This window comes from Pristiophorus japonicus, chromosome 24 (assembly GCF_044704955.1).
Source record: "Pristiophorus japonicus isolate sPriJap1 chromosome 24, sPriJap1.hap1, whole genome shotgun sequence".
NCBI lineage: Eukaryota > Metazoa > Chordata > Chondrichthyes > Pristiophoridae > Pristiophorus > Pristiophorus japonicus.
In genome coordinates, this window is record NC_092000.1 from 35658137 (window position 1) to 35683892 (window position 25756).

Genomic DNA, 25756 nt, shown 5'->3' on the forward strand with positions numbered 1-25756 from the left:
CAGGAGCTGTCCGTGGGAGGAGCCTTATCCACGCAGCCCCAGTGAGGCCATTGGGCCAGGGCTAGGGGATGCGTGCTTCAGGCCCCTCCCACACAGTTCGGCGCCTGGAGCTACTGCACTTGCGTGCCCACTGTAGCGCGCATGTGCAGAGGTCCCGGCACTGTTTTCAGTGCAGGGACCTGGCTCCGCCCCCCCCCCCCCAAAGTTCGTGCTGGCTGCGCCGAGAGCCAGAGGACCTGCAAGTAGGTGGAGAATACCGAGGATTTTTTTAGGCACACTTTGTGGCGTGAAAAACGGGCGTCCAGGTCGGGACTGCGCCGTTCTAGGTGCGTGTGGAAACTTGGGCCCCTTGTGTGTTAAACTAGTCGAGTTCCTCTGTGCTTTGTCTGCCGATCTGGATTTAGAAACATAGACATAGAAACATAAAAAATAGGTGCAGGAGTAGGTCATTCGGCCCTTCGAGCCTGCACCACCATTCAATAAGATCATGGCTGATCCTTCACCTCAGTACCCCTTTCCCACTTTCTCTCCATACCCCTTGATCCCTTTAGCCGTAAGGGCCATATCTAACTCCCTCTTGAATACATCCAATGAACTAGCTGTTTGTCTTTTTTTTAATGAGTTATGAGCTCTTAGATGCTCATTTTACAGAACATTTGCATTTTAATTTAATTTGCTGTTAAATTGGATTCAATTGAGATTTACCGTCTGCTTGAAATCCTCATTCTAAGTGACTGGATTCAGTGCTGTAGATTGGAACAAAAAATTGTTTGTTACACTTGAGGCTGTGTGTTCTTCCCCTTTAGGATAATGTGCCAGTATGTTTAAATAAAATTGCAAGCAGCCCATCCAAAAGGTGTTCAATAATATGAACACAGACCGCATCTTGGTTCTCGGGTGAATGTAAAAGATTCCGGGACACTATTTCGAAGAAGAGCAAGGGTGCTATTCCCAGTGTCCTGGCCAATATTTAACCCTTAATCAACATTACTAAAACACATGAACTGGTCACATTGCCCATCCTTCCTTCCGTCCATGGTGGACATGTCGTTGAGTGAAGCACGATGCTGGAATTAAGTATTCTATTTCTGGGAGTAAGAGGCAAGAGAGAGAAATAATAAGTGTTCAACTCAGTTTACTGGACAAGGAAAAAAATAGATGCTAAATGAAATCCTCCATCTGTATTTTGGACACCAAATGTGAGGACACCATGTGAATTTGGGGGTTCAAAGTTAAAACCATCTCCTCTGGACCCATCCCGCACCTCTCCCCCATGTCCTTTTCATGACATCGTACTCTGTAGTTTCTCCTCCAGCTCTCTTAATTCATCAGTAACAACCTTCCATTGAGCATCTTGACCAACTTTCTCACCTCGGTCCTATGCTCAGCAACATTGACATGCCTCTCTTGCTGTCCTTAATTTCTTCAGAACTGCTGTTTTAGTTCCTTTCTCAATGGGCCCACCTTCAACTCCTCCATTATCCCCAATTACCCAGTTTGCTGTGAACTTCCTTCTTGCTCTGGAGAAACATTGCCTTGTAGTCCCACCACACTCGGTTTGAGACCCTACAATTAATCTTCCGCTCTCCTCAGCGCTGAGACTGAGCTGGTCATATCCTCGTTGTATTCAGAGCTGTCCATCCTTCTTCAGAATCTTCTCTGCAGTTCATTGCTGGCACTGCTCTCTCATGGTTCCACTGTACCTATCTCATCACAGGCATTAGATTTCAACAGTCTTCTTGATTTTATATGCTATCCCCCAATGACATTATCAGGGCACATAGTCAGCTTCAACATTTACATCGACACCCAGCTCTACCTCTCTGCCAATCCTAAGGCTGTTATTGCATTCTCCAACACGATTGTCTGATATTTAGACTCAAATGAGCCAACATTTCCTCCATTTCAATGGTTATCTTTGGATCCCAGCAGCTTCCACTTTGGGTGTTGCAATACTTGATCCAAGCTCGGTTTCCTTTTCCAAGTGTAATCCAATACCAAGGCTGCTTTCTTTCACCTCCGAATCCCCACATTATTTTCCCACTCTTGCAGAATCAGTAATATCTCATCACCTTAAGGCTCAACTCGAGATCACTCTCCTTGCTGGTCTCTACCGTGCACAAATTCCAGCTTATTTTGAGCACTGAGGCATGCATTTTCATGTCCACAAAGTGCTGTACTCCCAGCAGCCCTGTCCTTGCCAACTTCTATTTGTGCCCCAGTGAATTGATCAAGTCTTTGTTCTCTACTTGATCTCCTAATCTGAGGAAGGACGTTCTTGCTATTGAGGGAGTACAGCGAAGGTTCACGCACTGATTCCCGGGATGGCAGGACTGACATATGAGGAGAGACTGGATCAACTGGGCTTGTATCCACTGGAGTTTAGAAGAATGAGAGGGGATCTCAAATAAACACACAAAATTCTGACGGATTGGACAGGTTAGAGGCAGGAAGAATGTTCCCGTTGCTGGGGAGTTCCAGAACCAGGGGTCAACAGTCTAAGGATAAGGGGTAAGCCATTTAGGACCGAGATGAGGAGAAACTTCTTCACTGAGAGTGGTTAACCTGTGGAATTCTCTACTGCAGAAAGTTGTTGAGGCCAGTTCGTTAGATATATTCAAAAGGGAGTTAGATATGGCCCTTATGGCCAAAGGGATCAAGGGGTATGGAGAGAAATCAGGAAAGGGGTACTGAGGTTGAATGATCAGCCATGATCTTATTGAATAGTGGTGCAGGCACGAAGGGCTGAATGGCCTGCTCCTGCACCTAATTTCTATGTTTCTACTTTGAATGCCTCCATGGCCTCTCCCAAATCTCCTTTTCTCCCCATGCACCTTGCGCTCCTCTAACACTCCTGTCTACTTCTGTCAGCGGCAGTTTCTATTCAGTGCCCCGTGCTGTGGGACACCTTCCCTAAACACCCCAATTCTGACGGCTACTTCCTCCTTTCTTTCAAAACCTGCCGTAACAACCTTTTTCACCATGCATTTGAGTCCTCCTACCTTTATTGCACATTTTTTCTTTGCCTTGAAAAGTACCCCGTGATAAATTTTTCTGTATAAAAGGGGTGCTATAGAAATATCATTTATATATAACGCAGGGTCCCAAATGCTGAGTGCATTTTGGAGACCTGGTTGTTAGTTGGTCATCTTCCACATGATGTTTGTCATCATGTATTCTGAAGTTATGCTTAAATATGAAAGTTTATATTGAAATATTTCTCTCTTTTTTGCGTGGATTGTTTAAAATAAAAGCTGGCACCAGAGTTGCAGTACTTAGTGTGGCAGTGTTTGTGGCAGTGTTTGCAGCAGAGTGGCAGCAGCCCAGCTGGAGGGTGGGGGTACAGGATGAAGAAGCAGCATCACCATCCGTAACCTCACCTTTTAATGTAAACTGAAAACTCTGTTTCAAATAAAACCTAGGAATGGCCCTTAACTGAAGTCATTAATAAAACAGCTAAGTAAAGTTAACTAAATCAAGTATTACTACCATGCTGCCTGTAAAAGACATACAGTGCTAGACAGGGGTGAACCTTGCCTTTAACCCAGGACTGTACAATCTGTTGAACCTAGCCCAAACAACTGGAATGAGTGTACTCCTGTCTGCTGGCCAATCGAAGAGCTGCAATGATCGGAGTCTGCAAAGCTGATATCCAGGCCAAAGCTTCCAGTATAACAGTGTGGATATCTTGTAAGCTGCTTGAAAATTTCCTCTGAGGGCAGTGCTCAATGATGTGCTCTAGGGTCTGATGAGGAGCTCCACAGTCACATGATGGGGATGTTTTAATCTTCCACCTATAGTCATTAGTGAAAAGCTGAAGCCTCAGCACAGATTGCTGGGGAACACCACTAGTTATAGCCTGCCATTTTGAGTACATACCCATTATATCCGTACTCTGTCTCCTACCTCCTAACCAATTCCCTGCCTAAACCAATCGGTTGCCTCCAGTTCTACGTGCTCTCGTCTTTTATGTGGAACCTTGTCAAATGCCTTCTGGAGATCCATATAAATAACATTCATCGATACTCCTTTATCTACCACATTAGTTATCGCCTCAAAATTCAAGGTTGGTTAGACATGACTTGCCCTTTACAAATCCACGCTGGCTCTCTGATCAACTCATTTGTCCAAGTGCTCAGTTGCTCTGTCCCTAGTGACAGATTCCAGTAACTTCCCCACAACACACACTAGACTAATGGGTCTATAATGTCCTGGTTTATCTCTCCCACCCTTCTTAAGTAATGGAGTGACATTGGCAGTTTTACAACCCAAGGGAACAATTCCTGAATCAGGAGAGTTTTGGAAGATCAACACATCAACACTTTCCTCAGTTATTTCTTTTAATACCCTGGTGGGAACCATTGGGTTTCTGGAGATTTGTCTATCTTTAATCTCATTAGTTTCTCCATCACTATTTTTAACTTGCATTGAATCTAGCTAGTTCCTTCCTTGATTTATTTTTATTTTTCCTTTTATTTCTGGTACTTTATCCACATCCTCTACTGTGAACACTGGTACAATGTAGCTATTTAGTAACTTATTGTGCCTCCTAACAGTGTCAGCTGCACAACTGGATCTACAACTCTTCCTTCGTTCAAGTCGGTACTTGTGCAGAGATGTTTTAAGGCAGAGAGTATTGATGCATTGGACAATGCTGGTTTCATGTCCTTTACTGGTGCATTTATCACTGTGTCTGTGTTTAGTACACTGGTGAGTGGCGAACAAGCTGCAGAGGATACAGAGAGCCTGTCACGTGCATGATGTATACCTGATGCTCTTACATCAGTGTCCTTTGCTGTAATTACTTTAGGCTCATTATTTTGAAGCAATGCCTACTACCACTTATCCAAGGCTACATGATGGTTCAGAACTGCTGCTGACATGATTGCTCACTGGTTTTCTGGTGTGCTGCTCCATCCATGTTACAGCTGGAGGGCTTGTTACTATGTCCACTCTTCGCCCAGGTCTTGCAATCCCTCCCTCATGTTGAGTTTTTCAAAGTAATTCAAACCAGCCATGATATTTTTGAGCTTCTATAGCTTGTGTAAATAATTGAGGTTGGAGCTGTAGTTGCCAGTGGTGTTAGAAAGATTAATAAATAATTGCGAATATACAGCACCTTTCATGACTTCTGGACTCCAAAAGTGCTTCACAGCCAATTAAGTACTTTAGTGTAGTTAATGTTGTAATGCAGGGAAATAGTACCATCGATCTTTTCCATTCACCTGAGAGGGCAGTCAGGGCTTCGGTTTAACGTCTCATTTGAAAGACGGCACCTCCGATAGTGCAGCACTCCCTCAGTATTGCACTGACATGTTAGCCTAGATTATGTTCTCTAGTCTCTAGAGTGGGTAGTGAATTGGTTAGGGGGTAGAAGACAGAGTATGGATAATGGGTATGTACTCAAATGGGCAGGATGCGACTAGTTGTGTCCCCAGGGATCTGTACTGGAGCCTCAGTTTTTCACTATTTATAAATGACTTAGATGAAGTCATTTATAAATAGGTTTGCTGACAATACCAAGTTAGTGTAGATGGGAGCAGAGGTGCAAAGGGACATTGATAGATTAAATGAGTGGGCAAACCTGTGGCAGATGGAGTTCAATGTGGGTAAGTGTGAGGTCATCCACTTTGGAGCTAAGAAAGATAGATCAGAGAACATTGGAAATGGCGAGAAACTAGGAACTATGGATGAGCCGAGAGGTTTAGGGAACCAAGTAAGAAAACAATAAAAACTAGTACATGGGTACAAAAAAATAATGAAAAAAGTAATGTTGACCTTTATCTCAAGGGGGCAGGAGTACAAAGGGATGGAAGTTCTGTTCGTTATCTAAAGTTCTGGTTAGACCCCATTTAGAGCACTGCGTTCAGTTCTCGCGCCGCATCTCGGGAAGCAGAAGCAGCGATACCAGACTAAAAGGATTCAATTCTGAGAACAGGCTGCATAGACTAGGTTTGTATTCTCGAGTGTAGAAGATTAGGGGGTGATCTAATTGAGGTGTGTAAGATGATTTAAAAGGGTTGATTGAGATAAACTATTTCCTCCGGTTGGGGAGTCCAGACCAAGGGGATATAGTCGTAAAATAAGAGCTATGCCATTCAGGGGTGGTGTCAGGGAGCATGTCTTCATACAAAGGGTAGTGGAAATCTAGAACTCTCACTTCCACTGAACTTCTGACTCTCAAGGGGAGAATGCTACTACTGAGCTACGGCTGACACCTGTTGGCCATGTGCTCAGTGCTGATTGTAGTGCAGACTGCAGTTGCTTCTAACGATAGCATCATGGAATTTTTCATGCTTCCTTCCCTGCGGACCATTGCCACAAGTACGTGCTCTGATACAAGTCTGGGTCAGTTCCCAAGACACAACTGACCGGATTCATCATGAGTTAGTGAATGAAGGAAGGTTGCCTACCTTGTAGGCCCCTCTAGCAAGTTATTGTGGCTTAACAAAAAAAATCAGACATTTTAAACACTTGTTACTGTGAAGCTTAGAATAATTATAGCTAGATGGGAATCTGGAGCTGCCACATTGAGGTGTAGAGCAGACACTTGAATGCAAAAGTACAGCTGTGGTGATGGATAGGATATTTAGTTTGAAGCTTAGTTTGGGTTGAAGCTCAGCTCAAAGTCAAATGATACTCTGTGGTTACACACACCAGGTTCAATATGAGTAAGCAGCTGGAATGTGGAAAGGAATTGGAGCTAATAGTGTGGAGCCAGACTGGGTGACTTGAGTCTTGCTGATGTCAAGTTAGAAACCTTACTTGCTTATCCATGATTTGATGTCTGAATGCATTGTGGTGATCGCAGACTCTGGGAAGGGGGGGCCTGAGTGACAGCACCAACTAATCCAGTGCCTATGGATGATGTTGCTAAGGGGAAGCATGCAGATGAACATTAGGGGCCCAATGTTTGAACCTTGGGGCTCCTCTAAGGTGGCTGAGGGTAAGAAGAAACATGTTGGCTACTTTGAAACGAGTAGGAGTGGTGCCACAGAGATGATCCAGAGATATGGGTGGAGTGTTTGACTGTTTCAGATTCTATGGAGATGTCGAGGAGAAATAGCACACTACAGCCACGGTAGTCACGGGTTATTTTTGATAACTTCACCAGGGTGGGTGCTTTGAGCAGTGCAGAAACTGGGATTAGAGCAAGAACCATGGAACCACTGTACAGCAAAATTCTAAAAGGACAAAGGGTGTTAATAAAACAAGCCTGAAGGCTTTGTGTCTTAATGCAAGGAGTATCCGCAATAAGGTGGATGAATTAATTGTGCAAATAGATGTTAACAAATATGATGTGATTGGGATTACGGAGACGTGGCTCCAGGATGATCAGGGCTGGGAACTCAACATTCAGGGGTATTCAACATTCAGGAAGGATAGAATAAAAGGAAAAGGAGGTGGGGTAGCATTGCTGGTTAAAGAGGAGATTAATGCAATAGTTAGGAAAGACATTAGCTTGGATGATGTGGAATCTATATGGGTAGAGCTGCAGAACACCAAAGGGCAAAAAACGTTAGTAGGAGTTGTGTACAGACCTCCAAACAGTAATAGGGATGTTGGGGAGGGCATCAAACAGGAAATTAGGGGTGCATGCAATAAAGGTGCAGCAGTTATAATGGGTGACTTTAATATGCACATAGATTGGGCTAGCCAAACTGGAAGCAATACGGTGGAGGAGGATTTCCTGGAGTGCATAAGGGATGGTTTTCTAGACCAATATGTTGAGGAACCAACTAGGGGGGAGGCCATCTTAGACTGGGTGTTGTGTAATGAGAGAGGATTAATTAGCAATCTCATTGTGCGAGGCCCCTTGGGGAAGAGTGACCATAATATGGTGGAATTCTGCATTAGGATGGAGAATGAAACAGTAATTTCAGAGACCATGGTCCAGAACTTAAAGAAGGGTAACTTTGAAGGTATGAGGCGTGAATTGGCTAGGATAGATTGGCGAATGATACTTAGGGGGTTGACTGTGGATGGGCAATGGCAGACATTTAGAGACCGCATGGATGAAGTACAACAATTGTACATTCCTGTCTGGCGTAAAAATAAAAAGGGGAAGGTGGCTCAACCGTGGCTATCTAGGGAAATCAGGGATAGTATTAAAGCCAAGGAAGTGGCATACAAATTGGCCAGAAATAGCAGCGAACCCGGGGACTGGGAGAAATTTAGAACTCAGCAGAGGAGGACAAAGGGTTTGATTAGGACAGGGAAAATGGAGTACGAGAAGAAGCTTGCAGGGAACATTAAGGCGGATTGCAAAAGTTTCTATAGGTATGTAAAGAGAAAAAGGTTGGTGAAGACAAACGTAGGTCCCCTGCAGTCAGAATCAGGGGAAGTCATAACGGGGAGCAAAGAAATGGCGGATCAATTGAACAAGTACTTTGGTTCGGTATTCACTAAGGAGGATACAAACAACCTTCCGGATATAAAAGGGGTCAGAGGGTCTAGTAAGGAAGAGGAACTGAGGGAAATCTTTATTAGTCGGGAAATTGTGTTGGGGAAATTGATGGGATTGAAGGCCGATAAATCCCCAGGGCCTGATGGACTGCATCCTAGAGTACTTAAGGAGGTGGCCTTGGAAATAGCGGATGCATTGACAGTCATTTTCCAACATTCCATTGACTCTGGATCAGTTCCTATGGAGTGGAGGGTAGCCAATGTAACCCCACTTTTTAAAAAAGGAGGGAGAGAGAAAACAGGGAATTATAGACCGGTCAGCCTGACCTCAGTAGTGGGTAAAGTGATGGAATCAATTATTAAGGATGTCATAGCAGTGCATCTGGAAAATGGTGACATGATAGGTCCAAGTCAGCATGGATTTGTGAAAGGGAAATCATGCTTGACAAATCTTCTGGAATTTTTTGAGGATGTTTCCAGTAAAGTGGACAAGGGAGAACCAGTTGATGTGGTATATTTGGACTTTCAGAAGGCTTTCGACAAGGTCCCACACAAGAGATTAATGTGCAAAGTTAAAGCACATGGGATTGGGGGTAGTGTGCTGACGTGGATTGAGAACTGGTTGTCAGACAGGAAGCAAAGAGTAGGAGTAAACGGGTACTTTTCAGAATGGCAGGCAGTGACTAGTGGAGTGCCGCAAGGTTCTGTGCTGGGGCCCCAGCTGTTTACATTGTACATTAATGATTTAGACGAGGGGATTAAATGCAGTATCTCCAAATTTGCAGATGATACTAAGTTGGGTGGCAGTGTGAGCTGCGAGGAGGATGCTACTAGGCTGCAGAGTGACTTGGATAGGTTAGGTGAGTGGGCAAATGCATGGCAGATGAAGTATAATGTGGATAAATGTGAGGTTATCCACTTTGGTGGTAAAAACAGAGAGACAGACTATTATCTGAATGGTGACAGATTAGGAAAAGGGAAGGTGCAACGAGACCTGGGTGTCATGGTACATCAGTCATTGAAGGTTGGCATGCAGGTACAGCAGGCGGTTAAGAAAGCAAATGGCATGTTGGCCTTCATAGCGAGGGGATTTGAATACAGGGGCAGGGAGGTGTTGCTACAGTTGTACAGGGCCTTGGTGAGGCCACACCTGGAGTATTGTGTACAGTTTTGGTCTCCTAACTTGAGGAAGGACATTCTTGCTATTGAGGGAGTGCAGCGAAGGTTCACCAGACTGATTCCCGGGATGGCGGGACTGACCTATCAAGAAAGATTGGATCAATTGGGATTGTATTCACTGGAGTTCAGAAGAATGAGAGGGGACCTCATAGAAACGTTTAAAATTCTGACGGGTTTAGACAGGTTAGATGCAGAAAGAATGTTCCCAATGTTGGGGAAGTCCAGAACCAGGGGTCACAGTCTGAGGATAAGGGGTAAGCCATTTAGGACCGAGATGAGGAGAAACTTCTTCACCCAGAGAGTGGTGAACCTGTGGAATTCTCTACCACAGAAAGTAGTTGAGGCCAATTCACTAAATATATTCAAAAGGGAGTTAGATGAAGTCCTTACTACTCGGGGGATCAAGGGTTATGGCGAGAAAGCAGGAAGGGGGTACTGAAGTTTCATGTTCAGCCATGAACTCATTGAATGGCGGTGCAGGCTAGAAGGGCTGAATGGCCTGCTCCTGCACCTATTTTCTATGTTTCTAAGAGGTAGGAATTGGATGGGTGAGAATGCAGTCAAGGACCTTGAGAGGTAAGGGCTTGGTGATGATGGGTCAAGAGGATAGCGAGATCAAGGCTTTTTGAAGAGGGGGATAACACCAGCTTTGAAGAAGAGAGGGACAAAGTTTGAGGAGATGGAGCCATTGATATTGGCCATCCTGGGCCAAAGATATGTAGTTATGTAGTAAGCAGTTGGATTGAAAGTTGTCAAAGATGGAGGAGGTGGATTTTATGGAGATGAATATGATGTGGAGTAGTGATTTTTTGGCTTACATTTTAAGACAAGAGGATACAACTAAAAAGAAGAATTGTTTAGGTTTGGTTGAGCAGCAACAGTGTTTGGGCAGAGCATTTCAAACCAGGGTCTGACCGAGTTACCCCACTGGACCTTTCTGTACCTGTACAACCCTATGTTTCTGAAGTGAAGAGTGCACCATGACAATAATGAAGCATTTGTGTCTTTCTTAGATTTACTAGATTCTCTCTTGCAGGTGACGATGCCTATTGGTTGTAGTTAGGTTCTGTGAGGAGGTGGGGGATGGGCCCGGATAGAATGAACATTTTCATTCTAAGATGCAAATGCATTTGTGGCTAACATTATACCAGTCAGTCTCTAGCCAGCAGGAACACTGCACTAAATCAGAGGTCTCATGTTAACATTTCACAAGAAGTTAATTTTTTTTTTCTTTGGTTCATGTTTTGGTATTTCAATAGTAAAATTTAGAAATACTATAAAATACTTTGTTTACTCATGTTCATTTAGCTGTTGAATGCCTGTTGGTTTATATACCTCGGCCTGATGGTGTATATTTATCTGCCTATCAAGTGGCAGCATGTGATGTATTTCAGTAAGCTGAATACAGTGCAAGGGTGCTTTGTCTGACCCCGGCTCTCACTACATTCATATAGATATTGGGCAGGTAAAGTTGCACTCCGGTTCATGGGGCACACGAGGTCCACTTATGGAAGTGGTCATTGATGCTGAACCCATGTAGAATATCTAGTGTAACAGCCTGACATGCTTATCATACCTCAGTGGGCATCCCCAAGTAATAATGAAGTACATGAGACATTTTGGAGTGTTGTTTCAAAGGCAGCTAGAAAAGAGGGCTGCATTTCTTTCCGAACTTCTCTGAGATATTGCCCTGCACCCAAAGGGATGTTTGACAAGTTACCTTGGATTAAAGCTTATATTGTACTCTACAAAAATGGACAGACAATTAATCAGAGGAAGAACTTCAATTAACTGTTCATTTAAAAAAAATGTCACTGAAAGCTCCAAGAATTCAAAGAGCTTTTAAGGACAGTGTTTTATTTCAGTTTAAAGATACTTTATGGAAGTGTTATCATTTCACCCTTTTAAAATTACAATGCAGTACAATTTTAAGATCAACTTGGAAGTTCCTTTCATATCCTATCTGGAATAAGTGTTTTGTTTTGGCTGATTCCTGTTGAGTAATAGACTTTGGGTGCAGCCTCCAGTCTTTCTGGATAAAAGCAAGTGCAGGCAGAGATCAGCAGCCTCTTGAGCTGCCATCATTCTGCTGTTTGGATTCAATCAGACTGCCTGTGCCATGATTATAATCTGGAATCGGAAACACCCTCCTCCCCCTGTTCTACACTTGTTTTCTGAAGCCAAGGTGACCAAACCCTTTGGCCAGTTTTCTCCTCTTTCCTCTCTCCTCGAGGCATTGACTCCTTGCTAGTGTACAGTGTCTTTTGTAAACTGGTCCAAGCAGCAATTATGTGAGCCTTTGCAGTGAATATCGACAGGCTATTGGACGAGTTGGTTTTGGGAGATGGGTGGGTGGGAGAGGAACGTCCCAGCTAAGCATGATGTGGTGCTTGTCTGATATCCACTTTCCAGTTTAGGGTCATGCCCTCCCTAATCTGGGGACTGCAGCAAATGTAGCACCTCTATTGCTGCACTGGCAGAAATCAGCTAACGACACAGACCGACGGTTCAACCGTGGTATATTCTGTGGCTCAGCTACTCACAGGATATGTTGGCCGACAGCCTTCAGTGCTGCTCTATAATGGGCACTGGGAGAGTGTGACTTTCATCCCATAACTTCTTACTCCATGGCTGAGGGATGGGGAAACTCTACATCGAAACTCTTAAAGACACTGCACCCATTAAAGATAAATTATTGCTAACCTATTTAAGTTGATTTTTGGCTGAGATCAGGAACTCAGTGTTGTGGGAATGAACTGGCTTTCTCTCACTGATAGCACAACCACACTTCATTGCATTAATGGCTTAACAAGCTGTGTAGCACATTCAGACTTGAAACTAAATTGATAGGGATGTAAAATGACGGAAATATAGAGGAGGCAGCACCGAGAAAAGCTGTGCAATAACAGAACATCCACGCCTGTGACAGTACACCACTGATTTGAATTTGCTGGTGTGAGACAAGTGTCGCTGCTGCCTCCAGTGCTCATGAGTTACTTGCGATTCGCAATCTGATCTCACGGGTACAGTATCCTACACACATCGCACTGCAAAGCAGTTGCTATTCAGCATCTATTAACTGGATGTGTGGGGGAGTTTAAATTATTCTTTGCCAGCCTGAAACTGATTGACTCGCAAAATGTGATTATCCTGAACTGCAATATAAAATCTAAAGTGAGCAGTTTGTGGAGTGACTCAACAAGTTTATTGCTCAGTCCCTGCAATGGGGAAATTTAAGTTTGAACAGTTCTGATGCTGGTTGAAATGGTGCCACAGTATTTTAATTTGTTAGTGTGTATTACAAGTCATCATCCTAGTTGGTTTGTAAGAAAATGAGGGTATGGGGAGGAGGAGTTGACAGAGGGTGATTTGGGAGGGGGGGGGGTGGGGGTAGGGGGGGTGTTGGGTAGTTGGGGGGGAGGAGGGGAGAGAGTTGGCCATGGGTGGGAAGAGGGAGTTGGCCAAGGGTGGTGGGGAGGGGGGGGGGGTAGGAGGGAGTTGGTGGAGGAGGGGGGAGTGGATGGAGGGAGGAGTGTGAAAAGAGAGGGGGGGGGAAGAGGAAGGGAGTGGATGGAGAGGGGGGGGGGGAGAGGGAGGGAGGGGGGAAGAGGGGGGGGAGAGGGGGGAAGGGGGGGGGAGAGGGAGGGAGGGAGCGGAGGGAGGGGGGAAGAGGGAGGGAGCGGAGGGAGGGGGGAAGAGGGAGGGAGCGGATGGAGAGGGGGGGGAAGAGGGAGGGAGCGGATGGAGAGGGGGGGGGAAGAGGGAGGGAGCGGATGGAGAGGGGGGGAGAGGGAGGGAGCGGATGGGGGGGGGGAAGAGGGAGGGAGCGGATGGGGGGGGGGAAGAGGGAGGGAGCGGATGGAGAGGGGGAAGAGGGAGGGAGCGGATGGAGAGGGGGAAGAGGGAGGGAGCGGATGGAGAGGGGGGGGAAGAGGGAGGGAGCGGATGGAGAGGGGGGGGAAGAGGGAGGGAGCGGATGGAGAGGGGGGGGAAGAGGGAGGGAGCGGATGGAGGGGGGGGGAAGAGGGAGGGAGCAGATGGAGGGGGGGGGGAAGAGGGGGGGGGAAGAGGGAGGGAGCGGATGGAGAGGGGGGGAAGAGGGAGGGAGCGGATGGAGAGGGGAGGGAGCGGATGGAGGGGGGGGGGGGGAAGAGGGAGGGAGCGGATGGAGAGGGGGGGGGGAAGAGGGAGGGAGCGGATGGAGAGGGGGGGGAAGAGGGAGGGAGCGGATGGAGAGGGGGGGGAAGAGGGAGGGAGCGGAAGGAGAGGGGGGGGAAGAGGGAGGGAGCGGAAGGAGAGGGGGGGGAAGAGGGAGGGAGCGGAAGGAGAGGGGGGGGAAGAGGGAGGGAGCGGAAGGAGAGGGGGGGAAGAGGGAGGGAGCGGATGGAGAGGGGGGGGATGAGGGAGGGAGCGGATGGAGAGGGGGGGGATGAGGGAGGGAGCGGATAGAGAGGGGGGGGAAGAGGGAGGGAGCGGATAGAGAGGGGGGGAAGAGGGAGGGAGCGGATAGAGAGGGGGGGGAAGAGGGAGGGAGCGGATGGAGAGGGGGGGAAGAGGGGAAGAGGGAGGGAGCGGATGGAGAGGGGGGAAGAGGGAGGGAGCGGATGGAGAGGGGGGAAGAGGGAGGGAGCGGATGGAGAAGGGGGGGAAGAGGGAGGGAGCGGATAGAGAGGGGGGGGAAGAGGGAGGGAGCGGATGGAGAGGGGGGGAAGAGGGGAAGAGGGAGGGAGCGGATGGAGAGGGAGGGAGCGGATGGAGAGGGGGGAAGAGGGAGGGAGCGGATGGAGAGGGGGGAAGAGGGAGGGAGCGGATGGAGAAGGGGGGGAAGAGGGAGGGAGTGGATGGAGAGGGGGGATGGAGGGAGGGAGCGGATGGAGAGCGGGGGGAAGAGGGAGGGAGCGGATGGAGAGCGGGGGGAAGAGGGAGGGAGCGGATGGAGAGCGGGGGGAAGAGGGAGGTAGCGGATGGAGAGGGGGGGGGAAGAGGGAGGGAGCGGATGGAGAGGGGGGGGGGAAGAGGGAGGGAGCGGATGGAGGGGAGGGGAGGGAGCGGATGGAGGGGAGGGGAGGGAGCGGATGGAGGGGAGGGGAAAGAGGGAGGGAGCGGATGGAGAGGGGGGAAGAGAGAGGGAGCGGATGGGGGGGGGGGAAGAGGGAGGGAGCGGATGGAGAGGGGGGAAGAGGGAGGGAGAGGGGGGAAGAGGGAGGGAGCGGATGGAGGGGGGGGAAGAGGGGAGCGGATGGAGAGGGAGCGGATGGAGGGAGGGAGCGGATGGAGAGGGGGGGGGAAGAGGGAGGGAGCGGATGGAGAGGGGGGGGGAAAGAGGGAGGGAGCGGATGGAGAGGGGCGGGGGGGGAAGAGGGAGGGAGCGGATGGAGAGGGGGGAGGTGAAGGGGGAGGGGGGGGTGAAGGGGGAGGGAGCGGATGGAGGGGGGGAGGGGAAGAGGGAGGGAGCGGATGGAGAGGGGGGAAGAGGGAGGGAGCGGATGGAGAGGGGGGGGGGAAGAGGGAGGGAGCGGATGGAGAGGGAGGGAGCGGATGGAGAGAGGGATGCAGCGGATGGAGAGGGGGGGGGGGGGAAGAGGGAGGGAGCGGATGAAGGGGGGGGGGGGAAGAGGGAGGGAGCGGATGAAGGGGGGGGGGGGAGGGGGAGGGGAGGGAGGGAGCGGATGGAGAGGGGGGGGAGAGGAGGGGGGGAAGAGGGAGGGAGCAGATGGAGAGGGGGGGTGGAGAGGGAGGGAGCGGATGGAGAGGGGGGGTGGAGAGGGAGGGAGCGGATGGAGGGGGGGTGAAGGGGAGGGAGCGGATGGAGAGGGGGGGTGAAGGGGGAGGGAGCGGATGGAGAGGGGGGTGAAGGGGGAGGGAGCGGATGGAGAGGGGGAGGATTGGGGGAGGGGGGTAAGGGGGAGGGGTGGTGAAGGGGGAGGGGGTAAGGGGGGGGGAAAGGAAAGGATTGAATGGGTGGCAGGTGGAGGGGGGGAAGGGAAAGGAGTGAGTGGGTGGCAGGTGGAGGAGGGAGGGAGATGGGGAAGAGGGAGGGAGAGGATGGGGGGGGAGGGTGGGGGGAGGGGGGATGATTGGGAGGAGGGAGGGGGGTGATGGAGGAGGGAGTGGTGAAGGGGGAGGGGGGTGATGGAGGAGGGAGTGGTGAAGGGGGAGGGGGGTGATGGGGGAGGAGGGAGTGGATGGGGGAGGGGGTGTGGGGGGTGAAGGGGGAGGGTGTGGATGGGTGAGCGGGGTGAAGAGGGAGTTGGGGAGAAGGGCAAGGAGGGAGTGGGGGAGAAGGGAAAGGAGGGAGTGGGAGGCGAGGGGTAGGAAGGAGTTGGGGGGAGGGGTTTGGAGGGAGGAGGTGGGGGAGGAGGTGAGGGGTGAGGGAGTGGTGGTAGGGGGGAGTGGGGGGGGAGGAGTGAAGGGGGAGGATTGAGTGGATGGGGAGGGGGGAAAGGGGAGGAGGGAGTTGGTGTAAAGGGAGTGGGGGAGAGGGGCAGGAGGGAGTTGGTGGGGGAGGGGCAGGAGGGAGTTGGGGGGGAGGGACGGGGGGGGAAAGGACTGGAGGGGTCGGGGAAAGGACGGGGTGTGGGGAGAAGCCCGGAATGGTGCGTGTCTTTGGGACTGTATGGAAAAAAAGCCGGGAAGGAGCGGTTTCTGTGTGTTGGGCGGTAGGGCTGGGAGCCAAGAAGGGAGCAGTCTCTGTGGGTCGATAATCCAGGAAGGGAGCTGGCTCTGAGGGGAAAAAGGCGGGATGGTAGTGGGCATGTTGAAGGAGAAACATCGATATCAGCTTCCAGATTAATGCGCAGAGCAGCTTCCGGTTGTTGGCAGCAGTCACTCTAACTTAATCTGCATTCCTGGGAGAGGGGAGGAGGAATGTATGGCAGGTATGGCATTGGTTCTACCTCTCAGTGGCTGCTTACTCAGCTGTGATTCTGAACATGTAGTTCGACTGTCCGTATCCTGGCAAATTATTGGATAGTTGCTTCACTTGCCATTGCAATCTGGCTGCTGCAAGGGTCTCTCAAAACTGGAATGTTAAGTTCAAAGAACAATACGGAACAAGGTCAGAGTAGGCTGTAACGCGTAATATAGAAACATAGAAAATAGGTGCAGGAATACGCCATTTGGCCCTTCGAGTCTGCACCACCATTCAATATGATCATAGCTGATCATGCACTTCAGTACCCCATTCCTGCTTTCTCTCCATACCCCCCTGATCCCTTGTAAGGGCCACATCTAACTCACTTTTGAATATATCTAACGAACTGGCCTCAACAACTTTCTGTGGTAGAGAATTCCACATGCTCACAACTCTTGAGTGAAGATGTTTCTCCTCGTCTCGGTCCTAGATGACTTACCCCTTATCCTTAGACTGTGTCCCCTGCTTCTGGACTTCCCCAACATCGGGAACATTCTTCCTGCATCTAACCTGTCCAATCCCGTCAGAATTTTATATGTTTCTATGAGATCCCCTCTCATTCTTCTAAATTCCAGTGAATATAAGCCTAGTTGATCCAGTCTTTCTTCATATGTCAGTCCTGCCATCCTGGGAATCAGTCTGGTGAACCTTTGCTGCAGTCCCTCAATAGCAAGAACATCCTTCCTCAGATTAGTTAACCAAAACTGAACACAATATTCCAGGTGAGGCCTCACCAAGGCCCTGTACAACTGCATTAAGACTTCTCTGCTCCTGTACTCAAATCCCCTAGCTATGAAGGTCAACATACCATTTGCCACCTTCACTGCCTGCTGTACCTGCATGCCAACTTTCAATGACTGATGTACCATGACGCCCAGGTATCATTGCACCTCCCCTTTTCCTAATCTGTCACCATCCAGATAATCTTCCTTCGTATTTTTGCCACCAAAGTGGATAACTTCACATTTATCCACATTATACTGCATCTGCCATGCGTTTGCCCACTCACCTAGCCTGTCCAAGCCTCTTAGCGTCCTCCTCACAGCTCATACCACCACCCAGCTTAGTGTCATCTGCAAACTTGGAGATATTACATTCAATTCCTTCGTCTAAATCATTAATGTATATTGTAAATAGCTGGTGGGAAGTTACTGAGTCTATAAATACTTGTATTCACAAAGCCTGGAGCACTGACTAGCAACTCCAGTAAACATCATGCTTTATTGGATTTATTTGCACTTGCGAGTGTGATGCTGTCTCTCAGCAGCTCCTTTTTACATGTGTGTGATTACTGTCAGAATCCCGTAAACTTCACTGCCCCAAATACCCGAACATTTGGAACACATTCAAATTCACAAGCTCACAGGCAGTAAGGTAACTCAGTAGCAAAGAGCATTTAATCTAATTGCATTTAGTGATCCTCTTATTTTGAGACTGGCTTTCTTTTTTCTGTATGTAATTTCAACAACTTTATTTATCCAAGTGTCCATCAAGCCTTAGGAATGGGAAGATGGAGAAAGAGATGGAAAGAGCATTTTTTTTAAAAAAAGATCACCGAACATCTTAAGGCCAATGAAGTACTTTTGGAGTACAGTCACTGTTGTAATGTGGGAAATGATGCAGCCAATTTTTGCGCACAGCAAACTCCTACAAACAGCAATGTGATAATGACCAGATAATCTGTTTTAGTGATGTTGACTGAGGGATAAATATTGGCCAGGACACCGGGGAGAACTCCCCTGCTCTTCGAAAATTAAGATTAAGGAGATGAGGGATAAGAAAAAACTATTGAGCCCTTTTGAAGTCTAAGCTGGTCGAATGCTAATTCTCATCATAACATCTAATCATATTTTGAATACCTTAATGTTGTTGCCTGTTACTGTGGTAGGTTATTCCAAATATTTTGGATTCTAAAGTTAGAAGCACTGGGGAGGATACAGCGAAGGGCAACTGAATTGATAGGGATCTGAGTCATGAGGAGAGGTTGCAAAAGCTGGTAATGTTTGCACTGAAGGGAAGGCTCAGGAGGATCTTATGGAAATATTCAGGATTCTAAACAGCATAGCCAAGTTGAGTAGCAGTTTATTTAATATGGTCACAGATTCTACAACATGGGAACACAGCTTGGTCCTTACAATAGGGAGGGTGAAAAGACAGTTTAACTTTATGGAGAAGGTGAGAATGTAAGAATGGGCTGCCAAAGAAGGTTGTGGGGGTCTGATTTGTCAACAAATTCGAGAGAGTTGGACAAGTACCTGGAGAAACATTTGATAGAGGGTGTATGACTGATATCCTGGAATATGATATTTTGCAGACACTGGGACAGGTCAATGTACAGCAGTGGTGTTTTTGGTCCTGTACCTTCCTATGTTCTCTAGTTCTACTTCTCCACCTACTCTGAAGTGTAACGCCCCTATTTAAAAAAGGAGGCAGACAAAAAACAGGGAAAATGCTGGAGTTAATTATTAAGGAAGCAGTAGTGGGACATTTGGAAAAGCATGATTCAATCAAGCAGAGACAGCATGGTTTTATGAAAGGAAAATCATGTTTGACAAATTTGCTGGAGTTATTTGAAGATGTAACGAGCAGGGTGGATAAGAGTGAACCAGTGGATGTAGTGTATTTGGATTTCCAGAAGGCATTCGATAAGGTGCCACGTAAGAGGTTACAGCTCAAGATAAAAGCTCACTGGGTTGGGGGTAATATATTAGCATGGATAGAGGATTGGTTAGTTAACAGAAAGCAGAGAGTCGGGATAAATGGGTAATTTTCAGGTTGGCAAACAGTGACTAGTGGGGTGCCGCAGGGGCCGGTGCTAGGTTGTCAACTATTTACAATCTATATTAATGACTTGGATGAAGGGACCGAGTGTAATGTAGCCTAGTTTGCTGATGATACAAAGATGGGTAGGAAAGCAAATTGTGAGGAGGACACACAAAATCTGTAAAGGGATATAGACAGGCTAAAATTTGGCAGATGGAGTAAAATGTGGGAAAATGTGAGGTTATCCACTTTGGCAGAAATAATAGAAAAGCAAATTATAATTTAAATGGAGAAATATTACAAAGTGCTGCAGTGCAGAGGGACCTGGGGATCCTTTTGCATGAAACACAAAGTTAGTGTGCAGGTACAGCAAGTAATCAGGAAGGCCAATGGAATGTTGGTCTTTATTGCAAGGGAGATGGAGTATAAAAGCAGAGAAGTCCTGCTACAACTGTACAGGGTATTGGTGAGGCCACATTTGGATTACTGAGTACAGTTTTGATCTCCGTATTTAAGGAAGGATATATTTGCATTGGAGGCTATTCAGAGAAGGTTCACTAGGTTGATTCCGGAGATGAGGGGGTTGAGTTATGAAGATAGATTGAGTAGGTCGGGTCTGTGCACATTGGAGTTCAGAAGAATGAGAGGTGATCTTATTGCAACATATAAGATAATGAGGGGGCTCTACAAGGTGAATGCAAAGAGGATATTTCCACTCATAGGGGAAACTAAGACAAGGGGGCATAGTCTCAATAAGGGGCTGCCCATTTAAAACTGAGATGAGGAATTTCTTCTGAGGGTTGTAAATCTATGGAATTCTCTGCCCCAGAGAGCTGTGGGGGCTGGGTCTTTGAATATATTTCAGGCGGTGATAGACAGATTTTTGAGCGATAAGAGTGTAGAGGGGAGGGGGAAGGGAAGTGGAGCTGAGTCAATGATCAGATCAGCCATGATCTTATTAAATGGAGCAGGCTTGAGGAGCCAAATAGCTGACTCCACCTATTTCTTATGTTCTTATAATGAGTTTATTTTATTTGTGCAGTTTATAGTTTTTTAGATTTCGCTAAAAGGGTGTCCCCGCCCCCCCTGCCACATCCAATCTTGTAGTTCATCCCATTGCACTTCAGGATTTGTCTTGTTCTTTTATATGTTTCCAGTCTGTGTCTCTTTGTACTGTGTGGTGTCGTGACCAAGAGGCACACAGTCCTATGTGTGGCCTGCCCGCTGCACTGTTGAAGCATTGGTGCAAGTTCCATATATATTGATAGATATAGAATCATAGAATAGTGCAGCAGAGAAGGAGGCCATTCGGCCCATCGAGTCTGTGCTGGTTCTTTCGAAGAGCAATCCAGTTAGTCGCACTTCCCCACTCTTTTCTCCATATCCCTGCAATTTTTTCCCCATATCCCTGCAATTTTTTCTCCAAGTATTTAAACAAATCACTTTGGAAGGCTACTATTGAATTTGCATCCACCACTTTATCAGGCATAGTGGTATTGATCTGATTCATTGACCGGACATTGAAAGTGATGTGTGGCTTACTTCAAGGTCGATCTGCGTTAATCCAGTCTCATTCACAAACCATATTTTTAACTTGTCTGTTGTGCATTTATCAGTATTCACTAAATTGTCACACTACTTGTCCGACATCCAATACTGGATGGCAGAAACTCCCTAACTATTGGGAAGACTGTAGGACTATTGAGAAGTCTTTGGTCCCTGCCACAAATTCCATTCCCTAGCCACTGACTCCATCCCTCTCCCTGGCAATGATCTAAGGCTGAACCAGACTATTCGCAACCTTGGTGTCCTATTTGACCTGGAGATGTGCTTCCGACCACATAGCCGCAGCATAATTAACACCGCCTATTTCCATCTCCGTAACATCGCCCATCTCCGCCCCTGCCTCAGCTCATCCGCTGCTGAAACCCACATCCATGCCTTTGTTACCTCTACACTTGACTATTCCAATGCACTCCTGGCCGGCCTCCCATTTTCTACCCTCTGTAAACTTATCATCCAAAACTCGGCAGCCCATATCCTAACTCGCACCAAGTCCAGGTTACCCATCACCAGTAGAGCTCCATTGGCTCCCGGTTTAGCAACATCTCAATTTTAAAATGATCATTCTTGTTTTCAAATCCCACCATGGCCTCCCCCCACGCCCCCATCTCTGTAATTTCCTGCAGCCCTACAACCCTGCACATTAGCTGAGCTCCTCCAATTCTGCCCTCTTGTGCATTCCTAAATTTCAGCGCTCCACCATTGGTGGCTGTGCCTTCAGCTGCTAACGCCGTAAGCTCTGAAATTCCCGACCTAAACCTCTCTGCGTCTCTACCTCTCTCCCCTCCTTTAAAACGCTCCTTAAAACCTACCTCGTTCATCTGGTCTAATATCTCGTGGCTTGGTGTCAAATTTTGTTTTATCGCTCGTGAAGCATCTTGGGACGTCTTACTACACTAAAGGCGCTGTATAAATACAAGTTGTTGCCACGTGTCTGTCCAGTTGCATAACTGATCTAATTCTTTTGTATCTTTTTGTTTGCTACCCCTCTCTCTAAATTGCTTTATTCTTTTATAATTTTGCTGGCAACAGCAAATTCTGAGCAGCTTCCTGTTGGTTTTGGTATCTAGGTCAATTCTGTAGATTGAATCATTATTGTTTCTAATCACAGAGTCCTGTGGGACTCCCCTCTCTCCCTCCCACATCTGACCTTTAACCTCTTAAATGCTCTGTTCCTTATTTCAACTTTATTTATAGCCAGCAGCAGAGATTGGGGAAATTGGTAAGGCAAGATGTTCCCCTCCCAAGTCCCCTCCCCGCTGGCTGCTTGTGATTGTAACAAGTATTTCCCCGGCCTGTTCCTCTGATAAATTACATCATTTTACCTGTTACTAACCTGATTAACCTGTGGTTGCCTGCTCAATGTTGCCGCTCTTTTTAAATTTGGGTACTACTTTTGCCTGTTTCCACCCAGAGCGAACGATTTTTGCCTCAGTCTCTCTGGTCACCTTCAGCACCCTGTGGCATGTGTATTTCACCCTATGATCTCTATCTGTATCTATTGCTAAGTCCCCCAAATTTACCCTGACACGCTGACTTGGGAATCCTTTAGGATGCTTGGTATACTACAGAAATCAGTTAGCGAGTTGCTTTTATCCTTTACAGTTGATACCTGTAAGAAATTTGCATGTAAATCTCCAATATTTTGCTGTCTTTAACGACACTGTTCTGATCGCTCTTGCAGATCCTCCTAACTTGGTCGCCTGGTATTTTTTAAACTGACGGTATTCTTTCCTCTAAGCGGTGCCTCTCTGAAGTATTCATTCCTGAATGCTCAGGTTGAATTTGTGCTGTGATAGTGAGCAAAGACTTAATGTACAGGAATTTGATAATTATACTGTTTATATGATCATAGGAAAGGATTAGGCTTCTCGGCCCCTCGAGCCATTCATTTGGATTATGGCTGATGTGTACCTCAACTGACAGGACTGCAACAGTAATATCATTTGCAAGCTCTCTCGCATTGGTGACCTAGTTCACATTCATGTGCATATTGTTCTGTCTCCCTCCACTCCATCGCTATCTGCTCGGCTGTCAAGTTTCAATGCAGGTGTGACCCCATCCATTGTGTGTAAATGACAAGGCTGTTATGGTGCAAGTATCTTCTAACTTCTTTTACATATCTGTACAAGATGCAGGACTGCCAGCTGTACTTTCAGGGCCTGTATCAATAATGATGTTTTGATTCCTGCCATGTGGCATAACAAATATCTGCAAGAGCGATCAGAACACCATGTTTGCTGAAACACACTTCATTGATCTAACCCAACTGAAGAAAGCATTTTCAGTTTGGGGGTCTGAATTACACTTAATGGGATTTTTTTTAATGTGTTCATTCTTGGGATATCGGCATCGGTGGCAAGGCCAGCATTTATTGCCCATCCCTAGTTTCCCATGTGAAGGTGGTGGTGAGCCACCTTAAATTCAGAGTTCCCATTCTCAATTTTATGACACGCTAGCATGCAACTAGAACGATGATGCAGGTGAAGATGGCAAGAGGCATTGTACATGCTTGGGAGTAAGCAGAGAGTGCTCGCTCTTCTCTCCTCAAATGTACTGTACACGTTTGTCAAAACCAGTGTTAGTTTTTCTCATTTGGCTAAGTTTTACTTTATATACTTGTTTTTATGTTGAATGGAATATTCAAACTGACTTCCATTATAGTTCTTTCCATGGCACCCCCTCTGTAAAGAGAAAAATGTCTGAATGATCACAAAACACATGCTATTGTTGCAAAAAGTGTTTTATTTGTTCCTGAGATGTTGGTGTCGCTGGCAAGGCCAGCATTTATTGCCCATCTCTAATTGCCCTTTAGAAGGTGGTGGTGAGCCGCCTTGAACCGCTGCAGTCCGTGTGGTGAAGGTGCTCCCACAGTGCTGTTAGGGAGGGAATTCCAGGATTGTGACCCAGCGACGATGAAGGAACGGCGATATATTTCCAAGTCAGGATGGTGTGTGACTTGGAGGGGAATGTGGAGGTGATGGTGTTGACATACGCCTGCTACCCTTGTCCTTCTAGATGGTAGAGGTCGTGTGTTTGGGAGGTGCTGTCGAAGAAGCCTTGGCGAGTTGCTACAGTGCATATTGTAGATGGTACACACTACGGCCATGGAATGCAGAATGATACCTGCATAATGCTTATTCTCTCAATCCTTCTTGCATTGTGATGTACTTCATGTACCCTTTTGTGTTTAGGTGTCAGCCTTGACTCAGTGGTTGCACTCTCGGTTCCAAGTCAGAAGGTTGTGGGTTCAAGCCCAACTCCAGAGATTGAGCACATAATCCAAACTGACACTCCAGTGCAGTACTGAGGGAGTGCTGCACTGTCGGACAAAGGATCCAATGGCATTATTTGAAGAAGAGCAGGGGAGTTCTCCCTAGTGTCTTGGCTAACATTTATCTTTCAACCAACATCTCTAAAAATCAATCATCAGGTAATTATTGCTATTTGTGGAATCTTGCTTGGTGCGAATTGGCTGCCGTGTTTGCTTACATTACAACAATGACCATTTCATTGGCGTTTGGGGCACCTTGAGGATGATCGTACTAAATGGTGGAGCAGGCTCGAGGGGCTGTATGGCCTACTCCTATTTATTACGTTCTTATGAAAGGTGCTATATAAATGAAGGATCATTATTTCTCCTTTGACTTTTAATTGTTATAAATTAAACTGTATGGAACAGCATAAACTAATGAGCACACATGGATATTTGTCAAATTACTGAACAATCAACCGCTAGGTATTCTGCAGACCTGACACTCTGGCAGAGAAGTAAACCGTGTATGTGGTGGGGAGAAGTGACCATTATCGTGGTGGTAATGATCACATGACTGGGTAATATGCTTTCCCCAAGGTATAAAATCGACAGCGAACTTGGTATTTCCCAGATAACTGTTTTGCTTCGAGCCATAGTCCCTGTAGTTGTGATTAATTCCTCTCTGCTGTTTCCTATGTTTCAGTGAATTGACAGAGTGTATTGATTTGCCTTTGCCTGGGAATTTATTTTATTGCTTTGAACCAGTCGAGGGGTTTAAATATTGATGGAAGTGAGCTTTGTTCTTGTAGTTTTTTAAATGTTATCCGATCCCCCTCACTGAGCTTTGAATATTTTAAATGCCTGTCACATTATTAGATGGTGGGTCACAGAATCTTTATTGGGTTGCCGTAGTATCCACAAAGACATCAGAGAGGCCCCTCGGCAATATCATCCAAAAACACGTCCGTTTCCACATGTACGCTGACAACATGCAGCTCTACCTCACCACCACCTCTTTCATCCCTTGACTGTGTCTGAATTCTCACACTGCTTGTCCAACATCCAGTACTGGATAAGCAGAAATTTCTTCCCAACTATATATTGGGAAGCCAAAGCCATTGTCTTCAGTCCCCACCCAAACTCTGTTGCCCAGCTATAGACTCTGTCTCTGACCACTATCTGAGGCTGAACCAGACTGTTCAGTGTCCTATTTGACTGAGATCAGCTTCCGACCACCCATTTGCTCTGTTACCAACCTACATCCACCTCTGTAACATCGCCCAACTCTGCCCCTGCCTCAGCTCATCTCCTGAAATCCTCATCCATGCCTTTGTTACCTCTAGACTTGACTATACCAGCACACTCCTGGCAAACTTGAGCTCATCCAAAACTCTGCTGCCTGTATCTTAACTCGTACCAAGTCCCGTTCATCCATCACCAGTGCTCGCTGATCTACATTGGTTCTTGGTCTGGCAGTGCCTCGATTTTGCAATTCTCATTTTTGTTTTCAATTCTCTATGGCCTCGCCCCTCCTGATCTCTGTAATCTCCTCCGGCCCTTCAACCCCCCCCCGCCCCAGAGATCTCTGCGCTCCTCCAATTCTGGCCTTTTGAGATTCCCCAATTTTAAATGCACCACCATTAGTGGCGTGACTTCAGTTGCCGATGCCCAGCACT

General features: G+C 47.1%; 1 protein-coding gene across 7 annotated transcripts in view; it reads left to right on the plus strand.

Annotated features, from left to right (window-relative positions):
• The window catches only part of LOC139238000 (EVI5-like protein), a 425899-nt gene that overhangs the window by 70621 nt on the left and 329522 nt on the right, over nucleotides 1-25756 (plus strand). Inside the window, exon 1 of one of the 7 annotated variants that reach the window (XM_070867394.1) lies at nucleotides 24162-24257. The exons of the other annotated variants lie outside the window; for them this stretch is intronic. The gene's annotated coding sequence lies outside the window, so the exon portion shown is untranslated. Of the gene's footprint in view, nucleotides 1-24161; nucleotides 24258-25756 lie in introns of those variants that run through there. 7 annotated transcript variants of the gene reach the window in all.